This window comes from Dendropsophus ebraccatus, unplaced genomic scaffold (genome assembly GCF_027789765.1).
Source record: "Dendropsophus ebraccatus isolate aDenEbr1 unplaced genomic scaffold, aDenEbr1.pat pat_scaffold_1221_ctg1, whole genome shotgun sequence".
In the NCBI taxonomy this organism is placed as follows: Eukaryota; Metazoa; Chordata; class Amphibia; order Anura; family Hylidae; genus Dendropsophus; species Dendropsophus ebraccatus.
The window spans coordinates 19,205-40,271 of record NW_027208638.1 but is presented as its reverse complement, the minus strand read 5'-3'; the positions used below and the strand labels follow the sequence as shown (position 1 = coordinate 40,271).

At 45.5% G+C, this 21,067-nt stretch overlaps 1 long non-coding RNA gene across 1 annotated transcript; it reads right to left on the bottom strand.

Moving 5' to 3' along the window:
• Nucleotides 1-15,006: 15,006 nt before the first annotated feature.
• LOC138774996 (uncharacterized) lies at nt 15,007-20,524 on the bottom strand. The gene is made up of 3 exons (XR_011360453.1): nt 20,423-20,524; nt 18,392-18,472; nt 15,007-15,179 (listed from the first exon to the last, which is right to left on the bottom strand). It is a non-coding gene; the product is annotated as an uncharacterized lncRNA (long non-coding RNA).
• Between the last annotated feature and the right edge of the window lie 543 nt (nt 20,525-21,067).

Below are 21,067 nucleotides of genomic sequence, written 5' to 3'. Positions count from 1 at the left end.
ACCTCCATTACACACTGACTACAGCAAGGATGTCACACTCAGGCCCTCCAGCTGTTGCAAGTCATATATCCTGTTGGTCACTTATCACTTATATATCCTGCTGCTCACTTGGTCACACACACACATATATATATATATATATATATATATATAAATATATATATATATATAAATATATATATATATATATATATATACTGTATATATACAGCAGTGACCAAGTGACCAGCAGGAGACACACATAAACTGTATGTATATGGCTCCTCCTGATCATTTGGTCACTGATAAATCTATCTGGCTGCTGTGTCTGGTCAGTGGTGTGGGTGGATGGTTGTGTGTGTGTCTGTGTGTGTATCTGATCTGTGTGTGTGTCTGTGTGTGTCTCACAGTCCTCACTCAGTACCTGACACCTTCCACCTTCCACCTTTCAAGTGGCAGCCTCACACACTGTCAGCTGCTGCTGGACGTCTTCAGTCTCTCCCTGGCAGTCATGGACACAGGATCCATCCAGCTGCTGGTCCCCCCCTCCCCCTCATACCAGCTCTGTAGCATACCTCCCAACTTTTGCAAAGAGCAAAGAGGGACATGTGCGTTGCGGTCCCCATAGCCACGCCCCCATAGCAACCCTCCTTAGCCACGCCCCCATAGCAACCCTCCATAGCCACGCCCCTACAGTCACCACATGCTGCTGACTGAATAGTGCCCGATATAGTATCCAATCCCCTCAAAAATGCCCGATATAGTATCCAATCCCCCATTATAGTGCCCCACATAGTAGCCAATCCCCCCAATAGTGCCCCACATAGTATCCAATGCCTCATATAGTGCCTCACATAGTAGCCAATTCCCCCATATAGTGCCCCACATAGTAGCCAATCCCCCATATAGTGCCCCACATAGTAGCCAATCCCCCATATAGTGCCCCACATAGTATCCAATGCCTCATAAAGTGCCCCACATAGTATCCAATGCCTCATATAGTGCCCCACATAGTAGCCAATGCCCCCATATAGTGCCCCACATAGTAGCCAATCCCCCCATATAGTGCCCCACATAGTAGCCAATGCCCCCATATAGTGCCCCACATAGTAGCCAATCCCCCATATAGTGCCCCACATAGTAGTCAATCCCCACATATAGTGCCCCACATAGTGGCCAATCCCCCATATATGCCCCACATAGTATCCAATCCCCATATAGTTCCCCGCATAGTATCCAATCCCCCCAATAGTGCCCCACATAGTATTCAATCCCCTTACAGTGCCCACATAGTAGCCAATGCCCCCATATATCCCCCACATAGTATCCAATCCCCCATATAGCGCACCACATAGTAGCCAATGCCCCCATATAGTGCCCCACATAGTAGCCAATCCCCCCATTTAGTAGCCAATCCCCCCCTATAGTGCCCCACATAGTAGCCAATCCCCCATATAGCGCCCCACATAGTAGCCAATCCCCCATATAGTGCCCCACATAGTAGCCAATCCCCCCCATTTGTGTGGCCCGACCAGAAAAACAATAAATCAGTAACTCACCTGTCCGCCGGTCCCAGCAGCTCCTCTCCCGGCAGAGCGCGCACTCCCGTCATCCTCCGGGGCGGGCAGCGGGATACACAGACACTGACTGTGCCGGAAGTAATTCATGATAGAGGCTGCAGGTCACTTCCGGCACAGTCAGTGTCTGTATACCCCGCTGCCCGCCCCGGAGGATGACGGGAGTGCGCGCTCTGCCAGGAGAGGAGCTGCTGGGACCGGCGGACAGGTGAGTAACTGGTTTATTGTTTTTTTGGTGGGGCCACATATAATGCGGGACACTGGGTGCCATTCCGGGACCGCGAAACAGCACTCCAAAAACGGGACGGGAGCTTTGCTGTAGGACAGTGAGCTATGCTGTTGGGTTGGGAGCTATGCTGTAGGACAGTGAGGGGGGAGGGGCCAGCAGCAGCATGTGAGGAAGAAGCAGGGAGAAGATCCAGCCCTGGCCGAGCTATGCATCCGACAGCTGAGCGGGCCCCTCAGGCACATGGGGCCCGCTATTGCCAGGTGCTGTTGCCTTCTTGGGGGCCACTACAGACATGTGTTAAGGCTGTCTGCAAAAGCAATAGCTTTTGCAGACAGCATTAACAGTCTGAGACCTCAGTGTGCCCCTGCCTGAGTGGGCCCGGGAGCGACCGCCCCCTTTCCCCCCCCTATTTTGACTACTGGGTCACAGCCAACAGACAGAACTTGTGGCAGAGAAAAAGCTATAAGGCTATGGCCACTTATTGCATGATTTGTACACTGTGGGGGACATGTATCATGCGGCGTCATGTGGATTTTTGGTGAAAAAGTGGCGATATGCGAATGAATTTAATCGCAAATGGGCGATTTGCGAATAAAATGTTCGCAAATCGGCACTTTCCGCTGCGTGGTGGAGCGGGGAGGGAGTGTGGAGGGGGCGGAACGGGGGGGGGGGGGGGGCGGATTCATAGTCCGCAGCGATTCATCACTGTTTCCGCCTAACTATACGCAGAAAACCTACTCCAGCTTTTCTGCTGTGCGCACCGGCGCGCACGGGATTTACGTAGAGACAGTCCGCCTCTACATAAATCTTCATGCCGGCAGAGCTGCGGGGACATTTTTAAGTCCGACGTAAAAAAACTTCGGACTTAATAAATGTCCCCCTGTGTGTTCATCCAAATTAAAAAAGCTAAATATGAGGTAGTGGTTTCTAACAGTATTTATCAGCTGCTGTCATGCAGGAAGTGGTGCAGGAAAAGTTTTTGCTACTGCTTTGGACAGTTCCTGTCACGGACAGAGGTGGCAGCAGAGGGCATTCTGTCAAACTGGAAAGAAACCACCAGTTACTGCAGGGCATGCAGCAGTTGATAAGTAATTTTTAAAGTAAATTACAAATCTGTATTATATATATACATTAAATATTTGGCTTTCAAGAATTCGAATCGAATAGGCACCAAGATTCGACTATTCAAACGAATATTTGATCCCATTATAGTCTATGGAAAAAAAATTCTCGGCACTTGGAAATCAAAATTCGACCACTTGGAGGTCACAAAGTCCCCCATGAAACCTCCCTAAACAATGCAAACACCTTTGGAATGACACTGGGACATTAGGGGGAGCATGCCTGGGTGCACCCAACACCCCAAAATCGCAGTATAATGCCACTTTCTGCAATTGCGAAGGAAAAATATTTGCGAACGCTTTACGGCAATGTTCACACATTTCGTTCATATTTCTTGCGCAGTGTTACATACATGATTCCAATTTGTGTCTGTAGAGAGTCATGGTATTCGCGCGTATCACGCATCATGCTGTACGAACGTTACTGGAACAGTATGTTCGTGCCTTTTTGTGGGCTACTGGAACGTAGGAATTTTGATACTTACCTAACGGGAAATTCCTGTTCTTGAAGTCCGTAGGCGGCACACCATGGGTTAAGTCTAGGATCCCGAGTGCAAGGCAGAAGAGACATGCTCAGCAGTATCCAGTCAAAAAAGGACACATGGTATAAGAGGCCGGATCAACCACACCAACACAGAGTTCGTATGCAGCAGTATATTTAATAAGGGAGGGTGTGTTGTGCCGCCTACGGACTTCAAGAACAGGAATTTCCCGTTAGGTAAGTATCAAAATTCCTACGTTCTTGCAGTCCTAAGGCGGCACACCAAGGGACCTACACAGCAGTGTAAAGCACACACGGGTGGGAATTAATCCAATACTTAGACACTTAGTACTTTTCTGCTTAAGGCTGCTTTTTTTAGGGATAAAAATCCCGTAGAAGGAGGTAAAAAAGGTCAAGCTTTTCTTAAACATGAAGCAGCTCTCAGCCCTCTTGAAGAACGATCTTGAAATCCAGGCCAGTCAACTGACATGGCCCTGCTGAATAAGCTGTAGTCCCATCTAGAGCTTGAGGAATAAGAAGTGAACAAGCCATAAGCACTATTTTTATATTTCTTGAGGCTGTGAAGTTCTCCTTTTCTCGCAGAAACAAATAACCAGGTTTCCCAGAAGTAGCACTTCTATCATCCAGGGGATTGATTGAAGCATCTGAAGAAGCGTCTGAAGGAGGAAAGATAATCCTTGAACCATGGCTAATTGTTAATTTAAGCCAACTTGGAGGAGAAAGATTGGAAGCCAACCATCCTCTGAAACAGAACGGGCTAAAGACACACAGAGACCTTTTGGAGATTTTCCAATTATCTGCTGTAGTCCAAAGCAATCTATCGTGTTAAGCTAAAAAGCTCCAAAGCCTCCCCATATTCTCAGCCGGAAAGATCCCGGCGAGATAGGGGGCTGAACCAAAACCATCCTAGGAGGGGCGTTCCAGGCTGAGGCGAGTGCTTCGTCCAAACTAAAGATATTTTGGACTTGAAAACCAGATGTCTGGTATGTTACTTCCCTTCTTCGTACAAATAAACAGCAGAGTTATAAGCTGGAACTGAAACCATATATCCCTGGTAAAATGATTTAACAAAATAGTCAGGTATCAAGGGTCCCCTTGACCGCCTGTACGGGTCCGGAGAACACGCCCTGTGAATATAGATAGCTTAAAAAAAAATGGAAAGGAGTGTATGAATAACACACATGAGCATACTGTACAACAGACGGCATACTATAAGGGTAGAACGGAACCTCCGAGCCGGTTTGTCAGGAATGACAAGTTTCTGTATAGCTAAGAGTTGTTCCTTGGATACTAGAATCTATTGGAGAGGCTGTACACAAGGTAGGCAAAAAAAAAGAGAAACCAGATAGTTACTCACTCATTAGGAGGATGCTGTCCAACATCAGGGATTATGTCATTCTATGGCAGCCGGACCACACCAAAGGGAAGGGAAAGAGCTGCACTCTCGGTTCCCGGATTCTCTCCTCTTCCTCAGCGGTAGTCGGATTCAGAGAGGAGAACTTCAAAAGCCAGGGAACCCCCGGCTGAATACATACCAAAGTATCAGGACACACTGTTCCCGCAATATCCATAGAATGGTGCTCTTGGAAAAAGAGCCATTGATAGGGCTGGTGTAATCTGTGATTCCTCCTGCTACGTTCTGGCAGGAGAATAAATCTGAAAACAACAACTCCTAGAAAAACAGCCAGCATCAAAAAAAACAATATACATAGTCTCCTTAGAATGTCGGTATTAACAATACTAGGAGGCTTCCCTGTAAAGCCGTGGAGAAGGAGAATCGCCTAGAAAAAGGTTCTCCCCGCTAGCTAGGAGTAGACTGCCGCAGGGAAAGACATTGAGACAATTCTTCCTAGCCGCATAAAGAAAAACACACCGAACAGGTTAGATGACAGAAAGTAATACATCCCAGATCCCATAAACGGGGATAATGTGGAAAACACATACAGTAAACATTTATCATGACTAATGGTCAATGATATGAGCTAGGCTTGCATCGCAAGGTATCCCATCGAGGCTGTGATGATCCTAAACAGGGTAGACAGTCATTTATGTGTGTAATGCAACCCAAGTCTTGAATTGTGGGGCTACCATCACAGACAGGGATTAGTATCCTACTTACGAGACTCCTAGAGTGTAGCTCACTAAGCTCAGGTAAAAAAATTTTTTTTTTTTTTTTTTTTTTTTTTTTTTTTTTTTTTTTTTTTTTTCAGCAGGCAAGCAGATAATTTAAAGTCTCATAACAAGAGACTAATGTGCCGGAAATATTACTTACATCATTGAGAGAGTGGCGATGTAGCGACCAGCAGGATAACGAGCAGCCGCCTTCTGGATATACTGTTTCCGGATCAGCCATATCCACTATAGGGCAGAGTATGCTAAGCAAAAACTGGACGTGAGGTGGCGGCGGTAACAGAGGAGAACTGGTACTGATAATTCCAGTAGCAGGATGTCAGTAAGTCGTGCGGTTTCACAGTTCAGTCCGGGGTCCACCGTTTAGTCGGACTAGCGATACACAGCCCCAACATCCCCTAGGGTCCCTCTTCCAAAGTCTCAGCTGTAGTAGTGACACACAGCCAAATCCTTTATCGGATTTCCTCTCAGTCCTAATAAAGAAACATCCTGCAAAAAAGGATGAAAGACAGAGGGGATAATGAGGTACTTACCATAGAGCTAAGTATATAGATCATCACTGATAGCTTGAAGCCATTATAGGGCGAGCAAGGCCCACTGTTCACTTTGTACGCACAGCAAAGTTGTGCTTCTGGAAGCCAGTTCCTCGTGCTTTTCAAATGGCGGGAACTCTCCCGTGGAACAGGTATTGACTTCCTGGCGCACTCCCCCCTAAAAAAGAGCTTTTTTACCCTTCTCCCTGAAAAAAACGGGGTGCAGGTAACGAGAAAGTACACACAGAAAACACATTTTCCAGTACTTAGCTTTAGAGGCATAATGGCCGCCGCTCCCGACTTCCGAGACTCCGGCTCCTCGTGTCTCCGTCAGCGGGGAAAATTTCAGCATGGCAGAGAACACCTCCTTGTGCGTTAATCTGCAGGTGGACTGTGATGGTGCTCAGACACCAGCTGCACGTGCATTTAGTCGTCCGCTGAAAAGTCAGAGTGGCTAATTTTTGCGCCAGAAGTTTAAACTCTGCATCCAATAAAGAGGATTGTAGCATGGAGGTATCAGACCTGCCCCCAGTAGACATAGTTGCATACACAAGTAATGTGTGATAGTGACGGGAATAAAAACACCGTCATCCAAGAGCATGATAGGTAAACAATAACATGTCCCCTGTGTGATCTGGATGCATGCAGGTCTGAATCCGTTCATCGAGTAGGGGACGGCAAAGACAGGGAAACAAATCCTGCGTCATCTGAATGCAAGCAGGTCTGACAACCGATCGTCCAAAGGAGGATGGTGCAGATCAGGATAAATAAGAGTTGGGAGAACCATAGATTATAGTTCTGATTGCTATCCTGATGTCTTTCAGGGCGAGACCGAGACTGTAAACTGCAGAGTGGTCACCAAGTCTGTCACGCGTTGTGTCCACAACACTGTTCAAGCAAATCCATCAGTTCAGGCAATCTCCGCAGAATGATCCTCATGGAAGAAACTGATGATAGGGCTGTCAAAATCTGTGACTCCTCCTGCTGATGTATCCTTTGGCAGGAGAGTTCATTCTGAAACAGAAAATAGAAACAGAAACAGCCAGAGCAACAGAAAGGGATATATATGCGAGTACGATAAAGGGCACAAAATGTTAAACAACCCAGTGAACAAACCCCCAGAACTACCGCAGAAGGGGAAAGGCATATGACTTGACTACTCCACTCATCAGGGCGCAGACAATACAGAACCCTCCCATCTGCTATAGTGTAAGATGGGAGTGGAAGCAGAAACATAACACAGGGGAAAAACTCTTATACGAACACAAAAATAGAGTATAATAGTATCAGTATAATAAATCAGTACAACTGGTGGAAATATCCCCGAGTTGCAGAAAAAAATTCCAATTCCCCCTATGTGTTCACAGCAAAATAGCAGATTAGAACAGTGATCTCCCAATATATAACAGCTAGGGGATTCCCCTCAGAGTTAGAGGAGAGAGAGAGAGCAGACAAAATGCTCCAAACTCAATACAAAGTATAAACCACGCCCTAGGGGCGTGGCTGCTGGGGAAGGATGAATGACATAGAGACTACTCTCCCAGCAGAGCTCAGTGATACACAGAGATCTCCCAATGAAAAGTTAGCATGATGGGAGTGAGAGTAGTAAAACAAGCTCATCATCAAACACAGTTACAGAATCATATATATACCGCTGTAACCCTTGCTAACTCTGATCAACTGATAAGGAGGGGAAAACAGAAATAATAAATAAAAACCCTCAGGTAATTTCCCCATAAGCTACGCAGCAAAAGGGCGCGCACATAACGCCTGCTGTCAGTACTTACTCTTTAGCTGAAAAAAGGAAGGCACAGAGACCGGGATGCCGATGCAGAGCCCGTAATTTAGGCACCAACTACCTAAATGAGGAGGCCGGTAATTACCGTTGCATGATGTGTGACAGACGGAAACATACACACCCTCTATTTCAGCATGACAGGCGATAGCGGAAAGGGTATTTCAGTGTGGCAGGAAGCTCCCAGCACGCTGGAACGCAGGTGGACCGCACGCCGGCACCTCGTGCATAGAGTGGCGGGGGAATTCAGCACGGGCGTCTTTGGCGCCAAAATTCAAGATTACCAACCTGCCCCTATATTGGCAATGCCAGAAATCACCATAACACGGCTAAGTGAATAATAAACGGGAAAACACCACCATCAGATAACCTGATAGGTGTTATACACTCACCATGTCCCGCGGCATGTAGGTCCTCCCAGAGGACGTAGTAGGTAGACAGGAGCCATGCATCAAATGAATGTATGGTGGTCCGTACCTTAGGTCCTCCGCATATCAGGTCATCTGCATGTCAGGTTATCACCGGGAGGACTTGTCCCGCGGCATGTAGGTCCTGTCCCATTCATCCCCAGAGGACGGAGTAGGTAGACAGGAACCATGCATCAAATGAATGTAAGGTGGTCCGCACATTAGGTCCTCCGCATATCGGGTTATCTGCATGTCAGGTCATCACCGGGAGGACTTGTCCCGCGGCATGTAGGTCCTGTCCCATTCATCCCCAGAGGACGGAGTAGGTAGACAGGAACCATGCACCAAATGAATGTATGGTGGTCCGCACATTAGGTCCTCCGCATATCAGGTCATCTGCAGGTCAGGTCATCTCCGGGAGGACTGTGCGGACAGGGATCGAAAAAGAGATTGGAGAACCATATATTATAGTCCTGAGTCCAACTCTAGATCCCATCCAGGGCATGACAGATCAAGGCAGACTGCAACACTGTAGCCTGGTCTCCAAGTCTGAAACATGCGTTGTGCCAGCAAACACTGCTCAGGCAAATCTGAAAAAAACACAAAGAAACAAGTGTAAATTAAGTGCAAAAACACATAATTGTCTCTTCCTACTTGCAGAAGGAAAAAAACTCTGTGTTGGTGTGGTTGATCCGGCCTCTTATACCATGTGTCCTTTTTTGATTGGATACTGCTGAGCATGTCTCTTCTGCCTTGCACTCGGGATCCTAGACTTAACCCATGGTGTGCCGCCTTAGGACTGCAAGAACAATATGTGTCACGTGCCTTTTACTGGGCTACTGGCACAATAGGTATCTCTTACCTTTTACTGGGCAACTGGCACAATAGATATCACTTGCTGTTTACTGGGCAACTGGCACAATAAGGTATCACGTGCCTTTTACTGGGCTACTCGCACAATAGGTATAAGGTTAACGTGCCCTTAGTGGGCTAAACCAGGGACACTATAAGTCACTTGTACACACAGGGTACTGGAATGAATACAGCTGCTGCTGCTGTTATGTCATCTATTTCTATAGCACTGAGAAGTGCTGTGGATGCAGACTCCAGAGATTACTTTTTTGCTGGATATTAGCCCTGAAAAGTTTTGGGTTCTGTAGTAAGCCTGCCTAACCAAAAATTCTATTAAAACCTATCTCTCCCTGCTCGAAAAACTCTCCCTGACTAGGCTGAAAGTGCATCTGCGGTCGAGAGGTGGAAGTCAAGTCTTCAATACTCAAGGTCATGTGGTTCAGCCAACCAATGAGGGTAGACGCCGTTTTCACGCTGCGTGCGTACTCCCAGGATCCCTCACGGCCTCCCTGATTGATGATTGGATTAAAAAAAGCACCAAGTGCGATGGGAGGGCTTTCAAATGTTTGCCGCGTATTCAACACACTACTTGATTGTATTTGAATCTTTGGAATACCGCAATATTCGATCGACTACCTACTCGATCGAATCGTATTCGCTCATCTCTACTAAGGAGCCCCTAGGGCTGGCATTATGAATGCTTGCCAGTGTATGTAGTGGAAAATGACATGTATGTAGAATCAGACAAGGAGGGAGTCCAAGTTCATGGGAGGATGGACAAGGCTTTAGAGGAGAGGTCCTGAGCAATGCTTACCCACAGTTTGGTGCGTTCATTGTGAAACATGTCCAGAAGGATTGGATTACGAGCATAGTTCGTTCCAGGACTGTGCTTGAAATCCAAATCCACTCTTAAACCAAAGCATATTTTCCCAAAAGAAATCACTGATATGCAGACAATTGGTTCCACGCCCCAAAAATAATTATTTTTTATTCTGAATAACATGTAGAACAGATTAAACAGACATTTAGAAACAGCTGCATAAGTCATAGTATAGGTTACTGTACAGTATAGCAGTCAACATGTGAAGTATAATGTATAGTAAGTGCATAAACCTGAAAAAACAGCAGCAGTTTGTAGATACAAAATGGAGATGCAGATCACCATAATGCAGTATTGTAGTTCAACAGGCAAAATAGAGAAGCAGGGCTGCTGTCAGAGGTTTGTGTGGTCACATGACAGCAATGGGGAAGGGGGTGTGTTCAGCATGGACCAACCAGAAAGTGAGAATCACAGAGCTGTGCAAGAGGACAGTGACAGAAACTTTATATACAGCAGTGTGAATGGCTGAGTGTAAGTGCAGGCACATTATAGCAGCAGTGTGTATACGTAGCTTAGTGTAAGTGCAGGCACATAGGCATGGAGAGGATGGGAGACACAAGGGCTGACAAATCTGTCATAATTTGGAAGCTGAGGGAGACTTCCTGGGTCAGAGCACAGTGCTGTAGACCACCATGTGCAGGCCAAGCCCCTCCCCCAATCTACCCAGTACAGGAAGCTCTTAAACCAAAGCAATGCTCTTAAACCAAGTTACAATTTTGAAAAATTGTTAGCTCTTCTTGCAAAACGCTCTTAAACCGAGATATCACTGTACTAAATACCAAATCATTGTTCACAATCACACACTATATTTATTTAAAAAGGACAAAACTTTATTTGTATGTATATCATATTTGTATGAAGTACAAATAAGCAGTAATTACACAAAATGCATTGAACTTTGTCTTTTTTACATTACATCGTAAGGTTACAAACACACTTGGCGGGTCTGCAGCGAGTCTCCATGCTGCGTTTTTGCAGCGAGACTCGCTGCAGATCCCGGCCCTATACTTTTAATCGTTGTACTTTTAATGTACATCCCTGCTGCGCGTTTGTCTGCAGCCCACCCCATTAACCCCCCCGGCCGCCCCGGTTCCCGATGTCTTCAGCAAGCCGGAGCGGGGACCAGGTGAAGTATATGCTCCAGCCAGCCGCCCGCAGCCCCGGCCGCCCGATCGCCCCCCCCCCCCCCGGAGCCACGGCCGCCCGATCGCCCCCCCCGCAGCCCCGGCCGCCCGATCGCCCCACCGCAGCAAACGATCGCACGCCCCCCGCAGCAACGATCGCACGCCCCCCCCGCAGCACCGATCGCTTAAACGCCCCCCTGCAGCCCCAGCCGCTCGATCGGGGGGGCGTGCGATCGGTGCTGCGGGGGGGCGTGCGATCGGTGCTGCGGGGGGGGGGAGCGATCGGGCGGCCGTGGCTGCGGGGGGGCGATCGGGCGGCCGGGGCTGCGGGCGGCTGGCTGGAGCATATACTTCACCTGGTCCCCGCTCCGGCTTGCTGAAGACATCGGGAACCGCCGGAGCCGGGATCAGGTGAAGTATCAGCTCTGGCGGCCGGGGGGTTAATGGGGTGGGCTGCAGACAAACTCGCAGCAGGGATGTACATCCCTGCTGCGTGTTTGTATGCCATTAAAAGTATAGGGCCGGGATCTGCAGCGAGTCTCGCTGCAAAAACGCAGCATGGAGACTCGCTGCAGACCCGCCAAGTGTGTTTGTAACCTAAGACTAAGTTCCCACAACATTTTTTCTTGTCCATGTATTATTTTTGAAAATGTCTGTCATTTTTAGTCCAAAATAAGGTCTGTTATTTTGTGGTTTGCCGCTCAGTGAAATAATGGCTGTTGGTACAGTACATTATTCTAGTTTAGGTGGATTAATTGGCCTTTGGATGTGTCTTTAATTGAAAAGTCCATTGAATTTCATGGTAAAGACAGTGAAAGGACAGTGAAAAAAGAACTGTGCGAGCAACTAAAAAATAATGTCCCATGTTTGCAAAAGACATACTAAATAAATTGTCAAAAAACATTATTTGACATACTACATTTATTACACTTTATGAAAATGACGTCTGTTATTCCGTAGACATTAATACAATTTATTGAAGTCAACTAAAAAGATACGATAATGGACTTTTTTTTAACCAAAAAAAGGACGCCTTTATCCTTTTTTTTTTTTTTTTTTTCTTCACACTTAGTGTGAACATAGCCTAAAACATAATTTTTTTTTTACATTTTTACTTCTTTGAGAAAGCTGCATCATAATTCAATATAATAGATGGAGGGGGTCCCTTGCTCAGGATCATTATCTGTTAGCTACAGCAGAAGGTGGCTGTGATAGAGGCCCTTTTACACAAGCCAGGTACCAGGCAAATGAGCATTCCCAAAAAAGCAAACCCTTGTCGACTGATTTCTTTTTTAGAGCAACCATTTAAATAGTTGTTTTTGTCCACACATTGTCCTTTGTAACATGATGTACGGTTATTTATAAGGCCAGCGATCATTCATGTGGCCCAACCACTTAATTCATTCAATCTTGTGGAGGCTCAACAAATGAGTGCCGAACGCCCAGATCAGTGCTCATTGTCTGTCCCCCATCATCTAAAATTCTCTGTTTCTCATTGTGGTGGTCCTATCATATAAATTACTCAGACATCCTGCAAGTTGTGTAATGCCTCAATTCTCACACAGTGGTTTTGAAAGGAAATCCAATACTATTGAATTTACCCACAGATTACTATTAATTGCTGGGGGTCTTGGCAACAAAATACTCTATGATTATCACCTTGCCAGGAGATCCTGCTAAGAAAAAAGGATTGTCCAACTCTACCCTTTAATTTAGGGGTTGTCACTTCTGCCCTCTGCAAGTCTCAGAAGCAGGGCCGGACTGGGACTTAAAATCGGCCCTGGCATTTCAGAGCACACAGGCCCTCTCGCCGCGCTGTAAAAAGTTAGGAGACAATATTGTGTTTGCAGCATGGCTACATGTTGTATCATCATGGCTGACTAATACCACCGCATACTGACTAACACCACCACATACTAACTCCATCACATACTGACTGACTAACACCACCACATACTAACTCCATCACATACTGGCTAATACCACCACATACTGAATAATGTCACCACTGCTACTGACTAGTATCACCGCATACTGACTAATATCACGGCATACTGACTAATATCACTGCATAGTGACTAATACCACCGCATACTGACTGTCACCACATACTGACTAATACCGCCACATACTGACTAACACCACCGCTGCTACTGAATAACATCCACTGTACACAGATCACTATCACCTCATACAGTCATATAGAGGTGGATGCAGCTCCACACAGGTTCTGTACACCATATACATTACAGTGCAGTTACATCAGGTGACTCACAGGGGACGTCTTTTCTGATCAGAGTTCTTCGCTTTTCATTTTTTTCTCCATCTGCCCTGGGCCATTAGAACTTCTCTGAGCCACGAATCCACAGAATCTGCCAGACAGACATATTAGGCTCCTCACTCTGGCACCATCCTCATCTCTCTACAAACTGCACATCTGTATTGGCCCCTTGACACCCTCGTTTACTAGGTAGGCTGACTCTATGTGATCCCCTTATAGTATATGCATCCCTCTAGCCTACTTATATAGATGTAGCCAAGGTTAACTTGATCACAATGACACATTTAACTCAACACTCTAATTGACATAGCATAGCTCCCTGATACAATTGTTGAGTCAGGGATCATGTTAACCCTGGCTACATCTGTAGATGGCTCCCTCTCCCCCTATGTTGTCCCCCCACTTATAGAGGGCCCCTTCTCCTCACTCTTATAGATGGTCCCTTCTCTCCCCCCTTATAGATGGCCCCTTCTCCCCCCCCCCTTATAGATGGCTCCTTCTCTCCCCCTCCTTATAAATGCCCCCCCTCTCTCCCATCCTCCCTTATTGATGGCCCCCTCTCTCTCCCCCCCTCCCTTATAAATGCCCCCCTCTCTCTCCCCTATAGATGCCCCCCCTCTCTCCCCCCCCTTATAGATGGCCCCCTCCCCCCCCCTTATAGATAGCCCCCTCTCTCTCCCCCCTATAGATGGCCCTCTCTCTATCCCCCCTCCCTTATAGATGGCCCCCTCTTTCCCCCCCTCCGTTATAGATGGCCCTCTCTCTTCTCCCCCCTCCCTTATAGATGGCCCCCTCTCTCTCCCCCCCCCTTATAGATGGTCCCCTCTCTCTCCCCCTCTCCCTTATAGATGGCCCCCCCTCTCTTCTCCCCCTCTCTTATAGATGGCCCCCTCTCTCTTCCCCCCCCTCCCTTATAGATGGCCCCCTCTCTCTTCTCCCCCCTCCCTTATAGATGGCCCCCTCTCTCTTCTCCCCCTCCTCCCTTATAGATGGCCCCCTTTCTCTTCTCCCCCCCTCCCTTATAGATGGCCCCCTCACTCTTCTCCCCCTCCTTTATAGATGTCCTCCTCACTCTTCTCTCCCCCCCCCCAGTTCAACGCAGATAAAAATAAAAAAACAACTCACCTAAAAACCCGCTCCCAGTAGCAATATGCTGATACTGATCTGATGAAGAGGCCACGCCTAGAGCAGGGCCAGGGATGGGAAGCAAAGCTTTAGATAGAAAAAGAAAGCCTGTGTTGTTTTGTGAATGCAAAAACATGGTGTGACCCTAACCTTATTTACTCACATTTTTATTGTCCCTTTGCATTCAGTGACAGTAGGCTAAAGAAAATGTGCATTTCTTCCAGTCTCATCCAAACCATTCATAATCACCTATTTTTTTAAGCAAATCTTAAAATTCACACACAATCATATTTCTCTGATCACAAGACCTGTCAATCCATTTTCCTTGTTCAATTATTTCTACACAATTTTCCTTTCGGACCCCATTAGGCTCATTTACGTTCCAGTTCTTGAAACCTATTTGGTTTCCATTAGGATACACATATTTTCCTTCCTCTTTTTGGTCATTAATGCCAAGAAATGTTCTTTGCCTCTAGCCTTCACAACCTCTAAAATGGCAGCATTTTCAGCACTATTGATCGGGGAGGGTAGCGTGCCCTGGGCTCCTTGGCAGGTAGCTTTTGCTGTATCGTAATTACCTTCCATTCCATTTGCAACATATATTTTGTTCCCAAATGTCACAACTCCACTTTGGAAATAGCACACTGTCAAAGAAAGGAAGTTAATGTTTCCTGTACATGTTTTGTAATATTTGGTTTAAGAACAATAAGCAAAGCCAAAGAATGTCATATTTAGTATGTATTAACAACTATATCTAGCAAGTAAATTTAATAAATGCTTAAAGGGGTTATCTGGATAGGGAAAACATTCTCTATATCATTGCAAATGCATATAAAACAATAAGTAAGCTATCATTACCTCTCCACATCCCCCCGGAGTCCTCTTATTGGTCTCCGGTACGGACTCGTCTGGGGGGGGCGACAACCCACCCAGCCAATACCTGAAGAGGGCGCTGTACACAGGACATGCCTACATCTGACAGATTTGGAGTGCTTTTGCAAGAAAGAGTGGGCAAAGATTGTCAAGTTTAAATGTGCCGGGCACTAAAAACTAAAAAAACACTAAATGCTGCCATAAATTAAAATTACGTTACTAGTAACGTAAAAAAAAATGTTCTGAAATAAACTCTCAGCTGAGAAATGGATACAGTTATATCCAGTATAGTAAACACTCTGTGAACAGTCTGGACACCAGAATGATATATTATATTGAGCAGAGGGCAGTCGCGATGCAGCACCAGACATCACTGTCCCAAAGTCCTGGATGCCAAACACATTAAACTGACATGTCCCTGTCCCATCATTCACTATATCACTTTAGTACTGAAGACCAGTGGTGTAGCTACCATAGAGGCAGGGAAGGCGGTTGCTATGGGGCCCATGGAGGGAGGGGGCCCAGGGAAGATAAGAGCCTCCTGTGTCCTTTTGCTTAACCCCTTATTTACTGCAGTGTGTAAGCAGTGTATTAGCTCTCTGCCTGACTACTCTGATAATCTCTGACCTCTGTTCTCTGAGTTCCTGCAGAGGTCTGGGGTTGTCAGTGCAGGAGTAGCAAAGGAGAGAGCTAATTGTCTTCTGTATTAACCCTTTTTTGTGTTGCAGCATGTAAGAGAACACTGGTCACTTACACACTGCAGTAAATAAAGGGTTAAGAAAAAAGGTAGTCTGTTCCTGCACCTATGTACAGTATATAACCATAGGATTCTGCCTCTGGCCACAAGAGAATTTTTTTAGCCACATTACTGAGTATATATATATATATATATATATATATATATATATATGTGTGTGTGTGTGTGTGTGTGTGTGTGTAGGGGAGTGGGGGCCCATACAGGGGCAGACATATCTCTGAGGCAGAACCAGCATCGGGAGCAGGACCAGGTTTGGGGGGCTGTCCAGGGGTGACAGGTTCCCTTTAAAGTGTAACTTCAACAAAGCGCAATGGTCTGGCCTCGGACCACAAGTAAGCTCAATCGTGAGGCAATAAACGTGGATACAGCCAACTCCCACTTCTTTGGCATGTAACGGTCCAATGATACAGGTATCCCACAACACAACGTGACCTTCTATAGTGAGTGTGCGATATAAGAAAAAGTACACTCACATTTCAGTAGTCTTCATCTTGACTCTTTTATTGAGTGCAGTAGTAGAACTTCGGCTGTGTGTTCTCAGAGCACTGGAAGGTAGCTCGAGGTTAGGCGTCCTCACCCTGCCGCGCGACGTTTCGGAAGGCGGGGCTTCAGGCGCATGAGTAAGGAAGCCCCGCCTTCCGAAACGTCGCACGGCAGGGAGAGGACGCCTAACCTCGAGCTACCTCCAGTGCTCTGAGAACACACAGCCGAAGTTCTACTACTGCACTCAATAAAAGAGTCAAGATGAAGACTACTGAAATGTGAGTGTACTTTTTCTTATATCGCACACTCACTATAGAAGGTCACGTTGTGTTGTGGGATACCTGTATCATTGGACTCCCTTTAAAGTGTCACTGTCGTTGTAACTTCCAAAATATAAATCAGCAGTAGATATGATATAGAGCAAGTTTGCAATTGACATTAATTATTTATTTTTTAGTTATTATGTAAAACACAGCACTTCCTGTTTTCTGACTTCTAAAAAAACAGAAAACAGGAAGTCCAGTGTATCCCAGGCCATCTGAGCGCTCACAGAGAGAAGGTAGTCATGTGATTAATGGACACATTGAGCCGTGACCCTCTGTACTGGCCGGAATTCCTGTGTTTAGTCTGCTTTTTTCAACAAGCACAAGTCAGAAAATCTGCCTTTAGGAGACTGGACCTGGATTTCTGGATTTCTGAAGTTCAGCTTTGTTTTACAGCATGATAACAGCAAAAAATAATAAATGTAAATTGCAAACTTGCTTTATATCACATCTACTGTTGATTTAGACTTTAAAGTTATAACGACAGTGACACTTTAATGTAAAAATGGATGAAAAAAAATTGATGCAAAAACAGATGCATTTGTGTGCATCTATTTGCATCCGTATTTTCAAATCAATTCAATTCAATTATAAAAAAAAAAGATTTTTCGGGCTGGGAGACAAAATAGAACACAGTGCTGATAAGAGTTTCCTGTTCTCCTTTCAGACATGCAGGAAATGCCAGTTCAGCCAGATGATTTGTCGTAGCCCAGTGATTGGCTGAGTGGGCATTTCTTGTAGGGTAGCACGTTTCACTGTATTTTTTTCTTTTCACCCTGTGCACTTTGAGCTATAAAAATATTTACTTGGACAGTTCCTTTAATGCCTTAGGTGCATAGACCGTCGTATTAATATACCATATATTTTTTTTGGGGGGGACGACAATATTATAACTTTGTGGAGGACACAGAAGGGATTATTACTTTAGGAGGGCCTACATTGTTGTTTGTGAAGTGCTCAAGAGACATACTATTACCACATTGGGACAAAAAAACAGGACATCATTATTATGAGGTTAGGAGTACTTGATAACTGGAGTTAAGAAACACTGGAGTAGCCTACAAACAATGTCAAATCTACAATTACCATTATGGATGGACAGCCAAAGCTTTAGCTTTGGGCTATCCAGGAATAATGGGAGTTGTAGTTTTGCAACATCTATGGGGCCATGAGTTTGACTCCTGTGATTTACGGTATCTAGACGCTAGGGTGAGTGTGGTTCCAAGATGGCTATCACTAGCGACATTCCTAATTTCACAGTAGGAAGACAAACTAATGTAGAAAAAATGCAATGGATTTACTACACTACAGGTATGGTATTTTGGGCCTAAAAAAATTAAAATTTACTGGAGTGCTTATGATCAGTTAGTTATATGTGTACTAACACAAACTTTGCAGTAATGAATTAGAAAGAAATTACCTTTTTTTAGAGATAGAAGGTTTTTCTCTAGAGCAGCTATTTTGTTTTCTAAGTTTATAATTCTTGTTAAGAGAGTAGAATCTAAAATGCAAAAAGTCACAAAATTTGCAATGAGTAAAGAGATGCATTTATTTATTGTAAAGGGAAACTAAGAGCAGGTTAGAAGACTCTAACCTACTGTTATGTTTCCATAGCGCAGGAGATGCTAGCACTGAAGGAAATTCATTTTCTTTATCCTAAACAATGATTAAATATTCAGTTAAATTTATATGTAAAATAGGTGGTTAGTGCACTGGAGGCGGGACTAACGCCTTCAGTGCACCAATCGGCCCCTCCCTTTCCCCTGCCCATGAAATTTGTCTGTTGAGCACCAGAGTGATGTCTCTGCAGCACGCCACTTTCAATATTCTGAAGAAGTCAGTATAACACATGGTGATAATTGACCTATAATCCAGTGTTATAGGGCCCTATAGCTAAATATCCACAAAAAAAAACTGCAGCAAAATTTCTATTCTTGCTACCCCCCAATATGCTATATGTACCCTAAAATTGTTTCACATCAAAGCCTTATCGGTGAGCTCACCAGCTCTTGCTCACCAAGTGGTTCTAAAATTGTTGCAATCAGAGGCGTAGCTGGGATCCATGAGGCCCCATAGCAAAAAACTGTACAGGGCCCCCCCTTCTCCACGCACAACACAAAATGCTGAGAACATTTAGGGGAATGGGATCCGCTGCTGTTATTAGTAAACAACCTATGGCTCCTCAGCTGTAGCAGAACTACAACTCTCATTATGTCCTGCCAGCTGAAGGCTGATATACAGTACATTGAGCAATTGCTTCATATGTAAGTGTAGGGTCTGAAACTACAATACAATGCATCCACCTGCAGATACAAGGTAATCTACTGGCAGAGTAGAGAGCCAATGGATGCTTGCTCTGTCAGTCCACTGTATTTAATTATAAGGGTGTCAGGACAGGGGAGGTAGGGACAAGACACGACAGTGAGCCCTCATGCTGAACCCACCAACTGTCCCTACCTACTTGCCTCAAACGGCCCTAGGCGGCCGTGGACAACCACAAAGATGTTGCCTGTACTAGATACGTGCACACAGAACAAGACAGACAAACAAACAGAATAGCAGATAATCAAACAAGCAAGGTCAGAACCGAACGGGCAGCATAGTACAAAATCAAGTTACAATCGAATAGTCAAAAAGTCATGCCAGAGGTCAGGTAACAAGTCAAGCAAGCAGAGGGAGTTAGGACGGAGAGTGCAGGAATAGACAGGGGGGATCTGGAATCAGGGTGTTAATCTAATAGCCAGCGCTGGGGACACTGCCTTAGCTTTCTTTAATGCTGAACCAGAGCCCGGTCCAAATCCCCATTGGTGCTCAGATCTTCCAGGGTTCCAGATAGGCAGAGAAACCAGTCAGTCCTAAAGACCTACTCAGCTGGAAAAATCAAGTCTCCCAGTAAATCAGTTTAACTCCCGTATTGCCAGATAGCTGAGAAGCAAGCCGGTGTGGGACATAGAAGTAAAAACAGGCCCAGTTCACACCAGGTTACTGCACATACTGACAAAGGGCCCATTAAGAGCTCTTATGGTTAAATACATAGGTGCAGGAACAGGCTACCTTCTGCTTATCCCCTTTTGTACTGCATTGTGTATTGACCCAAACTTCATTTACATGCTGGAACGCAAAAAACAGCAAAATACAAGAAAATCTCTGCCCGTGCACTGATAACCCCCGACCTCTGCATGGAGCCCTTCAACATTTTTTTACTGGCGGCAGCCCGGATGTCAGGGGTCATCAGTGCACAAGCAGTGAAGCAGAGATCTTCTTGTCTAATGCTCTTTAATCCCTTTTTGTGTTGCAGCATGTAAGCATCAGCACAGCATAAGCACAGTGCAAATAACCCCCACAGGCATGGGCATAAAACCACTAGGGTACATTTACCACGTACTGACAACCCAGGGTTTAGGATTGTCAAAGTAACCAGCAATATTATTTAGAATGAAATGCAATATACCAGAGTCTCCTTTGTCTCCTTTAGCACCAGTTGCTCCTTTGGCTCCTGAAGGACCTGGAGTTCCTGTTGCTCCTCTAGCACCTAGTAATACCAGGAGCACCAATTGCCCCTACAGGGCCTGGCAGGCCTCTCTCTCCCTTTACTCCTTGAACACCTATAAATGTAAATTACATATGAATTGTAATTAGTATTTAGAATAACATATACTCAGTTGTTTGATAACTGTACTCATTTTTTAACATACCTGGACTTCCATTATCTCCTTTGGCGCCTGGACTTCCCTTTAAAACCTTGAACACCAGGAGCTCCTGTTGCACCAACTGAGCCCTTTGTGCCTGCAATGCCTGGTGTCCCAGTAGCGCCTGGTAGTCCCCTTTCTCCCTTTGCTCCTTGTGAACCTTATTAAAACAATATGCATATATAATTAGTAACATTTTTGTAAGCAAGGTGTTTAATGGTATTTTGTCAATAATATTATCCTATCGTCATATGTTCATATTTATAATACATTTATACCAAAAGAACACCTAAGGCCTATTATGACAATCTTCTCGCCCTCCTCAGGAAGTGAGATTATCGCAAATCATGAGTTGGGGTATGGGGTACCAGTCAGGCCAAATGGGTAAGTGCAATAGGACCATTGTG